Genomic DNA, 13,470 nt, shown 5'->3' with positions numbered 1-13,470 from the left:
CATGGTGGATCCTCAAGACTTCAGTGACTGCTGCTAGTGTCTGCACACACTTGTTTCAGTAAGTTAAATCGAATTTGCACTTAAAATTGGACTTTTTCAACCCTTAACTCACTTTGATCTCAGCCTGCTTCCTGTACTCACTTTATTTTTATGACTGAAGTCAAAACATATAATGCAATTTAAAAAGATCAATATCAGGATGGCAGTAAACCCTTTACATTTGCAGAATCCAATTAATACAGCTATTCTGTGAATGTGATAAAATCAAAAAAAAAGCTCCTCTCCAATACTTCAAACCTGTTGTCACAAAGAGAATGACTACAGTAGTAAAAACAGAACTGGGCCACATTTGCTGAACTGTAAAGTCCATTTGTTTTGGTTAGCTAACAGGCACTGTGTCTAATGTCATTTAGGAACTTGGCAGACAAGTACAGACTTAAATCACATGGAAAATGTAAAGTTTACCCGACAGTCAAACACGGCAGAGGGTGAGTGAAGTGTGCTGGGGATGTTTAGTTTGGAAAGATATGTGGTATGTATGAGTATGTTTGTGAGTTGCAGACAGGCTGAGTGTCTCGTATAAAGACAGGCAGCAGGATATAAGTCTTAGGTTTATAGACATGTTCACTTGGTTTTAAAATACAAAGTTTGATCGAAAGGCTTTTAGTAGATGAATCAAGGCTTAGATAGGTCTGCATAAAAATACACTGCTAGTTGAACCTTGCATCTGTGTAGAAATATTTGAATTAGACAACATCACAAATGGAATTCAGCTAGATGCAGAACATCTGCTGTGAAAAGGAGATCTGCATGCATCCAAGTCAGCTGGCAAACAAGTGTGAACAGACAGGCAGGCAGGTGCTGAAGGTAATTGCAGGAAATAATCATGGTCTCTACGTGTTTAGGTAATGCAGGCATGTAGGGACACCACACACAGACACAAAGTGCATTAGTAATTACCGGTAATAATGGGAAGCTAAGCAGCGGCTGCAGCTTCCCTGCAACAGGTTATTCGTAAAGTCACGAAGGAATCTGTGACCCCAGAATACTCTTGTATGTACAGCTTCGCCTTGTTCATTTTGCAGACTTTAAAATGTGCGTGTCTGTCTTTGAGTTTGCATAATCGACCTGCCAGAGGACTGGTAGAGAAATGGACAGCCACAAAAGTATGCAAAAAGGTTTGCACAGGCAGCGAGGCAGGCAGGTGTGAGAGGATAATTCCTCTCAGGTGACTGAGGTGGGGTGGAGGGTGAGACCAACTGCCAAGGACAAAGATGTAATTGGTGTTTAAGCTGTCATGTTCATACATTTACAGCCATCGGGCTAAACAGCGATGGCAGGATAGTCTTTGAAGTTGGGACGACTGATTATTGAATGCTGGTGTTTCTATCTCTGAGGAGCATTCCTCCTTCTTCTTCTTATAAACCATTTAAATCTTGATCACTTATATATTTGAATTAGTCAACGTGACGCATGGAAGTCAGCTGCAGAACATCTGCTGTGAAGATCATAGAAAAGAAAGAGGAGATCTGCATGCATTCAGGTGCTGAAGGTAATTGCAAATTCGGGATGAATAGTACTGTTAGGTAATTTAATTACTAGCTTATCTTTTTTTATGTTGGTGAATTGTTATTTGTAAAATATTGTGGTAGAACTTCTGATCAGTATCTACTGACGAGTTAACCAAAAGATTACTGGACTCAGATGATAATTAAGAAAAAAACAATCGTTCTTTGCAGCCCTGGCCCTGTACTCTGCAAGGCTTGATAAAAAAAAAGCCCTGGATCATAGATGCACCCAAAAAAATAAAAAATACTTATGATTAAGTAACGCTCATGAAGACTCAGTCCTTCCTTATACAGTCCTGAGTTTGGGTGAATATTATGCACCGTTTACTCTTCAGTGACATAAAATGAAATGCAAGAACATTGAAAGAACAGATAAGACAAACACAGGATCCATTTGAGCTTGTTTAGATATAAGTGGCTTTTACAAGAGAAAATTTAACAGACTCTTGACGGTAAACTGTTTTACAGAAAGGGAATGCGAATGAAGAGATTCCTACTTGAAGTATTTTAATATATATCCATGTTGGTTACCACATAGTGTAAACAGACAGGAGAGCTTAGCAGAGAGACTTCTGCAGGGAAATGTGTGAGTGCATGGATTTTGCCTAAGTCCTCAGGCTGAAGTGCTCACTACAAAGAGACAACGTAAGTATTTTTGTAAAATTTATTTGCAGAATGACAGATATGAAGCAGCCAGGAACCATGGCTACTGAAAACTGAAACAAATACAGATGTACAGTCGATGGTAACGCTTGTTCCCCAGTGACATAAAATCATCACGAGCATGCTCTGACTGTTACCAAATTCACCATGAAAGCAGCATATGTTCAGTCCCAGGACACGTCCTATTTAGAGATATTTTATGTCAGTGATCTGGCTTATGTTGTTGTTATGTAATTTCTTGCACCATATTCAGGCCGATTCTAAAAATTGACTGCTCATTCCACTCACATCTAGGTTACACGGAGCTAATGCAATATAAATCAGCTGACTGGGCATGGAAATTCATAGAATAAATAGAGAACAGTGCAACATTAAATTGAAGGGAGGGAGGGAGAAAATGGTGCAATGAGAGCAGGACTAAATAAGGAGATTTATGCGTGTGTAATGTAGTGTGCACCTGTTTCACTAATTTCTTGTGTTTATTCTTGTCCATACCATCGGGGAGGTGTCAAATCGGTTCAGATCCATTCACACAGACAGATTTATGAAGCTATATCTTGTGCAATAAAATGGGTCCTGCAACAGATGATGTGGCTCTCTGGGGCCCGGATCTCAACATCATGGAGTCAGTCTGGGGTTATACACAAACAGACAGATGAGACTGAAATAGCCAAAACTCTCCAAGATGCTTTGAAAAACCAACCTGCAAAATACCTTACAAAGCAATGAGCTAGCTTATGTTTTGAACGGGGAATCGGGACTGTCGTAAAGAGCAAACCAGATGCTACCTAATAAAAAAAATATATATATATATTATTACTATTTTCTTAAACCAGGAAAACTGTTATTAATGTGGAAAAAAAATCCCATCTGAAAAGCTGAATAAGTCAGTCATTCAGATACATGGATAATTTGTCAGTGGTAGGTTAAAACTTAAAGGTGTGTTTGTTTGTGGTGGTGCAAGAGAACAGGTCAGGAGGACACATTGGAATTCATCCTCTGTTCACCATGAATACTCAACAAAGTCTTATGTTTTTCCGTATCAGTGAAACACATTGGTGTGCAACTCTTGTCTAAGTACAATTTTTATAACAGGTCTAAAGTATCATTTTTAACCAGCAAGATCACGCACACAAACACACAGCCATAACATACAGAGGAATGTGGAGTACCTCTTGGTGTGCAGCCAGTCATTACTTTATAAATCCCAAGAACTGTTATTTCATCCCTGTGCTTGCAGCTGATTTGTTCACGCTCAATGTTTTCCAGGTTTCTGTCAGAACTTCATAAACTTTCCAGACTCCACACACGAAAAAAAAGACTAGTAAATAAATGGAACAAACCCTATCCCCTAGATACAAACAAAACAGAGAAACTGATTTATCCTGAGCTGAGCTGTAGATGAAGAGTGATATTTCATAAACTTAACAGAGCTATGGAGAACTGAACTGAGCTCAGTCTGTACGTCTGATGTGATCTGATCATGGTACAGTACTAAAATAAAGTGTTCCCTGCTTTCTGTAGGGAATTGTTAACAACGACAGCACAACATTTGTGCTTTGTTGACAAAAAGTCTTTAATTCTGTAAAATATATTGATTAGTGCAAAGGAATACATTTCTTTATATATGGACAAATTCTCTTACACAGCATGAAACATTTACACGATTAAAATCTGAACATACAAGCTACTGAATAGCTGATTAGCCTGCAAGCGTGTCCGTCGTCTCTTTGAAATCCACTGAAATTCACGGTTTTCATTGCAGTCGAGACCTTCGGACCAAGACTGAAATTCTGCATGCTCATCACTAATGTTCTCAAAAGAATGACTGGACTTCTGGTTGACCTGCAAACGTAGACAGAGCTATGTGGATGCCAGACATCATTTATATAGCGTCAATAACAATACAAATTGTCTCAAAAGGTGTGTAACCTGGCCTGAAACCCCCGCAGCAAGCACGAAGACGAAGGTGGCAAGGAAAAACTCCCTTCTAACAGGAAGAAGCCTTGAGCAGAACCCTGCTCATGGAGTCTCATGGCTCTGGAGGGACCAATCTGCTTGAGACATTTGGAAATCAACGGTTTCTTCGCAGCCTCTTTTAAGTTATATTGCTCCAGTCTTGGAAATGCCCACATCTTTTAAATCCCATGTTTGGAATTGGCACCCCAGGTTTTCCAGTGTTGTCTTTAATCCCAAACAAAGATAACCCTTCAGTCATCAGAGCTTATTTTCTCGTAACAGTTGTATAATCTGTGGCTTATCCAGACCGACGGATTATGCAACTGTTTTCACAGGCTCCCACTGACAATTAAAATGATTCTTCTTGCATAAATGCAGTGGAGTTCCTCTTTAAGTCTAAGCCCTAGTCAAGGTTTATCTTAGTGCAACTGGCCCTGATATGATACACTATAAAGATATAAAATATATCCAAAAGTCTTGACTGGAGATGATAAAACAAGTTCAACATGTAAAATACATGGCAGGCACTGACATGATGTTTTATGAATGGAATCGGAACACGGAATGTGCAGCCCCTGAGAGCCGTCTCCTCATAGTTGGAATTAAACTGAGCAGCAAACCCAACAGCTGCAGTAGTTTCCTGTGTTAGCTGTCTGTCACTCAAGAGTTGTAAAATATATGCCATTCAGACTAAAATAATAAAGAACGCAAACTTTACAGTATCTGGTTACCTGACCCCGTACCTGCCATGCTCCACCTCACTTTCTGCTTGCCTGCATTGACAACAGCTTCTCTCTCTGGCTCAGCTGACACCATCAAATGAAGCCTAAATACATCAGGAATTCCACAATGCCTCAGGCGGGATGTGTCTGGAGAGTTCAAACCTGCCAAACAATTTAATATGAACTCCAGTTTACCATTTAAAGGTGTAAAACAAAACACGGAACATTTCAATCTATATTGTTCATCACACATAATGAGTAATTTGTTTATTTATATACCTGGACCTGAGATTCTTCCCTAAAAATTGAAGCCTTTTTTGGATGGTTAGTTTTAGTACTTAGAGGAAATAGTCTATCAGGCCTAAACTAGGCGTAACATAAATAAATACACTCAAATCATTTACTATCTAATCATGTAAAACCTAAAATCTAATCATGTATCAACTTTGTCTACATTTGTGTTCCTTCTCCCCTGCTTCCCACCCCCTCCTCCTGGTCCTGTCTTTGCCAAATCAGACAGAAGGATTCAGAGAACTGATGAGGGTTAGATGATATCCATGTGTTTCCTGTGTAATAAACAAACCTTGGAGTTAGATTCATAAAGCAGTGCTGTCCTAACATGAACTGTGCCGCTCATCAAAACACCGGGACAAGACAGTTCATGTTAAAAAAAAACTTCAGTTTGACCCTTAAGACTTTATAGACTCTTTGGAGAAAGCAGGGAGAAAACAAAAGCTGGCGGTCGTAGAAAGAAGAGAGGCGTGATGCTGTTTAAATACAGGGACAAATTGTATGTTTTCTCAGCCCCTCCATGGAGGCATATTGTACATAGGGTTTGTACCTGGCTGTTAACATGCAAAGTGCCATAAAGGGTTGTGTAAGAAAGGAAAAAAGAGAGCTGTCAAGATGAGTTAAAAGTCAGCATACTCTCTCATCTCCACTCTCTGCAGGGGTTTTATGAAGGTATCCAACCATGTGACAAGCACTTTGGATTGAGTATAGTGCCCCACTTTAAAAATGCTTAAGTATCTAATCAATATGTAAAAGCTGTTTTAAGCTATTTGCTTTTATTCAAGGATTTATGTTATGTTGATGCAGCCATATTGTATTGCATGCAGTCCTTTACGTGACTGATAACTGTGCTTGTGAATGTGAACTGTTGCCCTTTTCCCCTGCAAATGATCAACTTAACAAATTCTGTGCTTTTTCAAAAGAGGTAGGGTTGTGCTTTTACTTACTCTTTCTTTATCTCACCACCTGTGGATACAAAGGCAAAAATCACATTTAGCACACCCCACGGAAAATATTTTCTGTTCTTTACTAAACTGTAAAGTGTAAGAGAGACCGGAATTATGTGGGAACAAGTAAATCTGTGGAAACATATCAAATGACCTAAAAATGTAAACCAGACAAGGAAGTAGCAGTAATCTAGGTTGGATGTGTCATTAGATTAACAATGCTTATTCCAGAGTTAAAAAAAAATATATACACACACAGATGTGAAGGCGCCTGCTTCTGTCTGCAACACTGCACTGTCCAGTTTAAATAAACAGCAGTTCCACTCTGATAATAATGAGACTACAGAGCTGCAATTTTGCTAATGTTCTCTTGAGTAATGAAATCTGGACACCATGAAACGTGGCCAGAGGCATTACATTTCCAAATTGTCCATTCTTTTGTAACGGACAGCCGTCCCACTATTGTGAGTGTGATATCTCAGAAACACCTTGATTCTTCAAATTTGGCACATATGTTCACTTGGACTCATGAGTGAACTGAAACTCTAGAAGAGAAAATCTAAAACGTGTCCTTTCTACACCAAAGACCACAGCCTTTCAGATATTTATCTCCTATTTAAAAGACTTAATTGAACCTGTTGGGTTTTCATGTTGAGTTGTAACACTGTGATGTTTGAAAGAGACATTAAATTAACACTTTTTTTTTTTATTCATCTCTAATGGAGCTTATTGTGGCTTAATAAGGAAGTGGAAGCAGCACCATATGGAAAATACAAAGGTCCTTGTGTACCTTAAGATGTTCCTTTGACATGATTCCTCTTTACATTGGCTGAATGTGAAAAAACTGAATCTGAATTGTTGTTTTACTCTTTGGTCTTCACCTCTTCAACATACATTCATTCATGGATAATAATCATATAAAATTGTTACTTAATTTCATATTTTTTTAAGATCTTTCTTTTCCTCTAAAACATTCCTTTTGTTTTTTGATAACAGGGATGTTATGGCTCCAACTGGACTGTCTTTCGCTGAGAATTTTTAGTTGCCTAAGTCTGTTGTTACTGTCTTGAGTTTTACCTAATTACATCCATTACTATAGACTTGTGGCACTTTTCATGTTTTTTCTTTCCCTGTGTGTGTCTCTTTTGGGCTCAAACATGTTAAAACCACAATTTGTCAAAACACACTGATTAGAAAGTAATTGTGTTGAGGTAATTCCAGCCATGTAAAATTAAACCAAACTATTTTATAATTTCTCTCTGAGTCAGTGAGTCATAACATCCAGGAGGTGCTCATCCTGCAGTGAACTGTCAAAAACAGCAGCTGTGTCAGCTTCCCACACTTATCATAATAAAAAGGTCACGTATCATCCTGAGCACTTGGATATTTGTGTCTCGTCCTGCAAGATGAATTCCTACAGTCTCATTATGTAGTGTATTATGTCATGTATTATATGTAAATTATATGTACAGTGTCTGGCAACAGAATGTTGTTAGTGGGGGCCTTTGGGTCCATTGGGTTGAGGGGAGGGGCCTCTGTGGATCATCCCACAGATACTTTATCAGTTTGGGATGTAGTGAATTTGGAGGCCAGGTCAACACCTTGTACTGTTTTTGATTTTTTTTTTTAGTTGTTCCTGAACTGTTTATGTGTATGTCTGTGACAGGCTGCATCCTGCTGGGGATGGCTGCTGCCATCAAGGAGTGTCGTTGCTATGGGGTGGAGGTGCCTGGTCTGGTCTAGGTGGGTGCTACATGTCTAAGTAACATCCACATGAATGCCTGGTCCAAAAATTTCCCAGCAAAACACTGAATTGTCACAAGTTGGTCAATGTTATTTACTTCTCTTGTCAGTGATTCCAGTAATTACCAAACACTGGACACTTAATCTCATATCAAACAAGAGTACACATATTTTTTTGTGTTAATAAAAGTTGTGGTGTGTTGATAAAAGTGCCCTCATAACACTTGGTGAATCAGGTACTTGTGATTTCTAAAAGGACCAGACAGTGTGACAAAGGAAATGCCGCAATTCATGCTTGTAGCAAAAGATATCAGACCATCTTCTTGTAAAGAACTGGGATGTTATAAGTCAGAAGCTCAGGTTCAAATGGTTCATCTGCTAACATTGTTCAAAAGAGGTTCAGCTGAATATCATACATCAGTGCATGCTTGGTTTATTAGTCAGAAGACAAACAGGCCAGAAACCTGTTGTTTGGGGTTTCTCAGGTTGCAGAGTGAAGGGGAAAAGGGTGTCATATCAAGGGCCGTGACACACCAAGGCAATGATCGGCCGCTTGTTGACGTCGGGCCATCGGTGAGCATCTGTGGCCCCACTTTTGGTGGTCACAAGATTTGTCTGTACATTTATGACAGTTTGTAGTTCTTTCTAGTTTCCTAACCTCAGAGCTAATACAAGCTCTTCCAGTCAACAAATATAGACAAGTGCCACCTCCTGGTATGAAGAGTTATTTTCTTTCAACTTTTTGTTTCTCACACAGGTGATGTCACAGTCAACCTTCATTGGTTCCTTGATGACCGTACCTTCACCGACCAGTCTTGGTCAGGTGTGTAGTGGTAAGGGCTATGGTCCTACCCTGGCATTAATCTGATAATGAAATAACTCCTATATATAAAGCAAACATGGGTATTATGTATTATTTACAATAAAATACCTTATTTTTATTTTGCTACAGTTCTTAAGTAGTAAAGTAAAGTTGGACCTCATAGAGCAATCAGACTGTTGATGTCAGAGACTGATGTTTCCAGTAATTATGCTTTTGGTGTTTCTGACAATTAAAGCTTGCTGCATTCCTGACTGCTTTTAGCTGCTTAGAGTTAAGCTAAAGATAAAAGTGTAATTTTGGAAATTACATCTCTAAGCATTTGATTCCTTCCTGACATCCAAGGAACAAAGAGAGATGATTTAAGCTGTCAGTCTTGCTTATCCGTCTGAAAACCATTGTCATTGTGGAAAGGAATGCCACAGAAAGAGGCCACAGACACACAAATGCAGATACATAAGTTTAGTGTGTACGTGTTATTATGTGAGGCTAACAGATACAATGTCTTTTCAGATCCAACCTGTTCTCCTGATTTACGGTGATTGTTTTGTTTGAGAGGCTGTACATTAAGCCTGCGAAACATGATATATAGGTCACCAAGCAAATGCTGGCACGAGACAGGGTACACACCCATGGAAACGTGACCAGACCCCTGAATAATTCACGTGCCATGTAAAATGATAGCACTGAGACCTCACACACAGAAAAGGCATTTCTTCTGGAGCTCGAGGATATACAATATGCTGTGGTGTGGCAAAACTGAGGACACAGAAATGGGAGGGGGTTTACATTTACATTAGATCCTCAGTATCCGACCAACTTTTTCACATTTAAATATGAATCTTCTGTATAATGAGTGAATAAAGAATGCAGAATAAAGTGTTTGAAAACTGTGGAAAAAAACTACTCTCTGAACTTGATCCAACATGTTTATGCATTAGTGCTGGTGACAACTTTGGCAGAGGCATTTGTCTGCAAACTGTCTGTCTCATTCTTGAAAATGTGATATCTCAGGAACACCTTGAGGAAATTTCTTCAAATTCACAGCAAATGTCCTCTAAGACTCAGTGATGAACATATTACAATTTGGAGACCAAAGGCCAAAGACCAGGTTTTTCAACATAACTCAACATGACTAGCCTGGTGTGACCATTGGGATGTCATTATGGGATGTGTTTCGTCTTTAAAATGTCTTTAAAGCGATAAGTATATAGCAGCCACCACCCTTGGCAGGAGTTGCCTCCTGCTCCTTATGTGGTGTGACTGGCGTAGAAGTCGCTCCCTTCAGACATCATCAACTGGGCAGAGCTCTATGATTCGGACCTTGAGAATTCATCAGGTTTTCAATTGCCACCCCCCCCCCCCCCCCCCCCCCCCCACCTCGACTGGCACCTGTTGGATGCCACTCGAGAGTACCGCTTCTCTTCTTGGCTTCTCCACTGACTTCACCAGGAGGTTCATCGTGGCTGCAAACAAAATACAGAGAAAAAAATATCTCTACAGGTCATCGAACAACCAATCAAGCATTTGTTATCGTGAACAAACTCATCTGAACAACCCTCAGATGACATGTATGACTACGTCGCCATTCCATTGTTACATAAAGCCCACAGATATTTGGTTGGGCGTAACTCCTTATAGACCCACTTATACCTCATAAAAATTGCAGTATAACAATATACAATAAGTACAATACATCTGCTTAAAGTCTTCACTTCAAAAATGTTATGAATGTGAACAGATATGCAAGTAAACAGAAATTTGACTAGTGTGCAGAGGCATACTACCTTGCAGTGGTAAACCTAGTTTTACATAAATTTTAGTATGGAGAAAACTGAAATGAAAGGGCTCTCATAGGAAACTTATTTTTAAGAAATAAAAATTCAGACATTTATGTTAGAAACCTATTGAACTGGTATGTTTGTTTGCATCTTTTTTTTAAAAGAAACAAAATATCTCTGATCTGTTCTAGATATTTGACCTCTGTGGCCACAGGACATACAGCATCTATGCATTGTGTTCATCATGTATTAATAAGGCTGCTTAATTATTAACTAGTTTGTCCTTGTTAACTTTGACCACAGCGACCTTAAGGTATATGAAACACACTAGAGAATGGTGTCATTCAAGGCAGTTAAAGACAAGACAAGTAAGCAGGTAAGAAGACTCACCCATAGAAGGATGCAGGTACACACGCTGACACCTGAGACTTCCTGCTATTGTGGTAGGCCAAAGATAGCCGCTCTTTCTCTCACGGCACAAAGTGATTAACTCTGTCATTCATTCAGGCACTCACAAATTCCGCTTAAAAACCCATGAGACGAACAACAAAAGAAAAACAATGCTTCTGAGCTGCAGCTACAGTCTGTAGTGTCACATAAAGAGGCGCAGCTACAGTATCTGTTCTCGTCTACACATGTGCGATCAGTCATTCACCTCCTTCCGTTCACACAAACATGAACTGGTTCACACAAGACAGGAAAGCAGGACACAGAGTTACACTCCACTTTTTTTTGGTTGACATTTTTTAAAATAGAGTAATCTAAATAAAAATCTAGTTGTATACAATTATCGGGTTGGAAAATGTTCAGGTTCATTCTTTATTTTAATTATTTTATTTTTAGAATAATTGCACTGAGTCTAATAATCCTGCTTGCAGTGAAAACTAATGAACGAGATGGACCTGAGTGGAACGGTAAGTTTGCAGGGAGCAGAGGTAGAGAAGGTGCAGGACTTTACATACTTAAGGTCAACGGTCCAGAGCAATTGTGAGTGGGGGTTAGAGGTGATGGCTTAGAGACAGTGGCTTTGAGGAAAAGACAGGAGGAAGTGCTGGAGTGACAGCTGAGATGAAGTCCGAGAGGCCAGGTTGAAATGGCTTGGATGTTCAGCGGAGGGACAGTGAATATACTGGTCGAAGGATGATGAAGTTAGAGCTTCCAGGCAGGAGGTCTACAGGCAGACCAAAGAGGAGGCTTATGGATAGTGAAGGAGCACATGAAGGTAGTTGGAGTGAGAGAAGAGGATCCAGAGGATAGGGTGAGATGGAAGCAGTTGACCGAAGGGAACAGGCAAAAGGAAAAGGAAAAGAAGAAGAAGAAGCACTGAAAATACGCAGCTGTGATTTTGGTCAACTCCTCTGCTTATAGACAAGCATATAAATGTATACACAGTCACATACACACGGAAATTATATTATATTTAATTTAAGCCCCATCCACTGCATTATAACACCTGATCCAGTCAGTACTAAGATGGACACACACTTGCCTCCCGCTCACCCGGAGCAATGAGCTGAATTTGAATAACACACACACACACGCAAAGACAGAAAAAACGCAGACAGAAATGGACATGCACACACAGGCATTGACATTGACACACACACAACAAGGACACATAGTTTTGAAACAATCTGAAAACCACTTGCTGTGCTGGGACTTTTACTTGGCATAAAACACAGCCACCTTCGAGCTCAGTGTGTGTGTGTGAGTGTGCCTATGCAAGTCGACTGGCATGCAAACTCTGTCAGCATCCAAGCAACTGCTATTGACCTGAGCTGGAAACTATTTGTGACTGAATTGTAGAGTCCCAAGACACACATATTCAAAATGCACGCACATTCACACACACAAGTGCACACCAGGAGGACTGCATGCACTAACATAAACTTAGACGCACACATAAAACTTTCTTGCGAATACCTGCACTGTGGCAGGTTTGCATGGGCACACTGGCTCGGCCGAAACAGACACGGCATCCAAATGACTTCTTTGTTGGAACACTATATATTAAGTGCACACACTCACACAACACATACACAGGCCCTTGTCCTGAGGCACCCCTCTCAGTGGGGAGCGTTGACATTTTTTTTTCTGTCTATAAAAGCTGCTTTGTGCCGCGACTATCTGCTAAAAACACACACACACATACACCTAATGACTGCTTTGTGTCCACATTTTAAGGCAAGGGCGCACTCGCACATCGACACAGAGACCAGCTGCTTTGTACCCTCATTATGTAGCTGTTAGGCTCAGGCTGCTTGGGATTGCAAACACGGCCAGGCAGATGTCCAATGGCCTAATACCGCTGATGGCAGCCACACACACAAACACAAATGCTCACAGATGGATGAGTGTACTGACACACCTTTTCTCCCGTGCGCTCTGTAAACAGAGCACTTGGCCTTGTTGTAGTAAGTGGTGTCAGGTAAATTTTTCCAGGAAAATCCATGTATGTCACGTTCACAGGAAGTGATGAATTATAGTTTTGCTCCTTTCAGTAAGGAGCAAAACTTGTTTGTCTGAAAGAGTAAAAGGGTAAGCACTGATGACATTTTCACACTGGACAAATTTTATGAATAGATTCATGTCAGCCATAAGTTTTCCTCCTAAACGGCCAATGTACAGTTACAGTGGACCTGCAAACTGTGCACTTATAGATTGCCGGTTTTAAAATCGCTGCATTGGCTTCCCGTGCGCTTCAGGATTGATTTTAAGGTTCTCTTACTTGTTTTTAAGTGTCTTAACAGTCTTGGGCCTCCTTATTTATCTGACTTACTTTTACCATATCAACCCTCGCGGACCCTGAGGTCGTCTGGTACTGGCCTTTTAACCATACCAAAAGTTAGATCGAAAACACACGGGGAGGGCGGCTTTTAGTTATTATGGTCCCCGATTGTGGAACAGCCTGCCGGAGAACCTCAGGGCTGCAGAGACTGTTGATGTTTTTAAAAAGAGGCTCAAGACCCACCTTTT

The sequence above is a fragment of the Chelon labrosus genome (assembly GCF_963514085.1).
Source record: "Chelon labrosus genome assembly, chromosome: 8".
Lineage (NCBI taxonomy): Eukaryota > Metazoa > Chordata > Actinopteri > Mugiliformes > Mugilidae > Chelon > Chelon labrosus.
The sequence above is the reverse complement of the archived record's forward strand: the minus strand, read 5'-3'. Positions refer to the sequence as shown.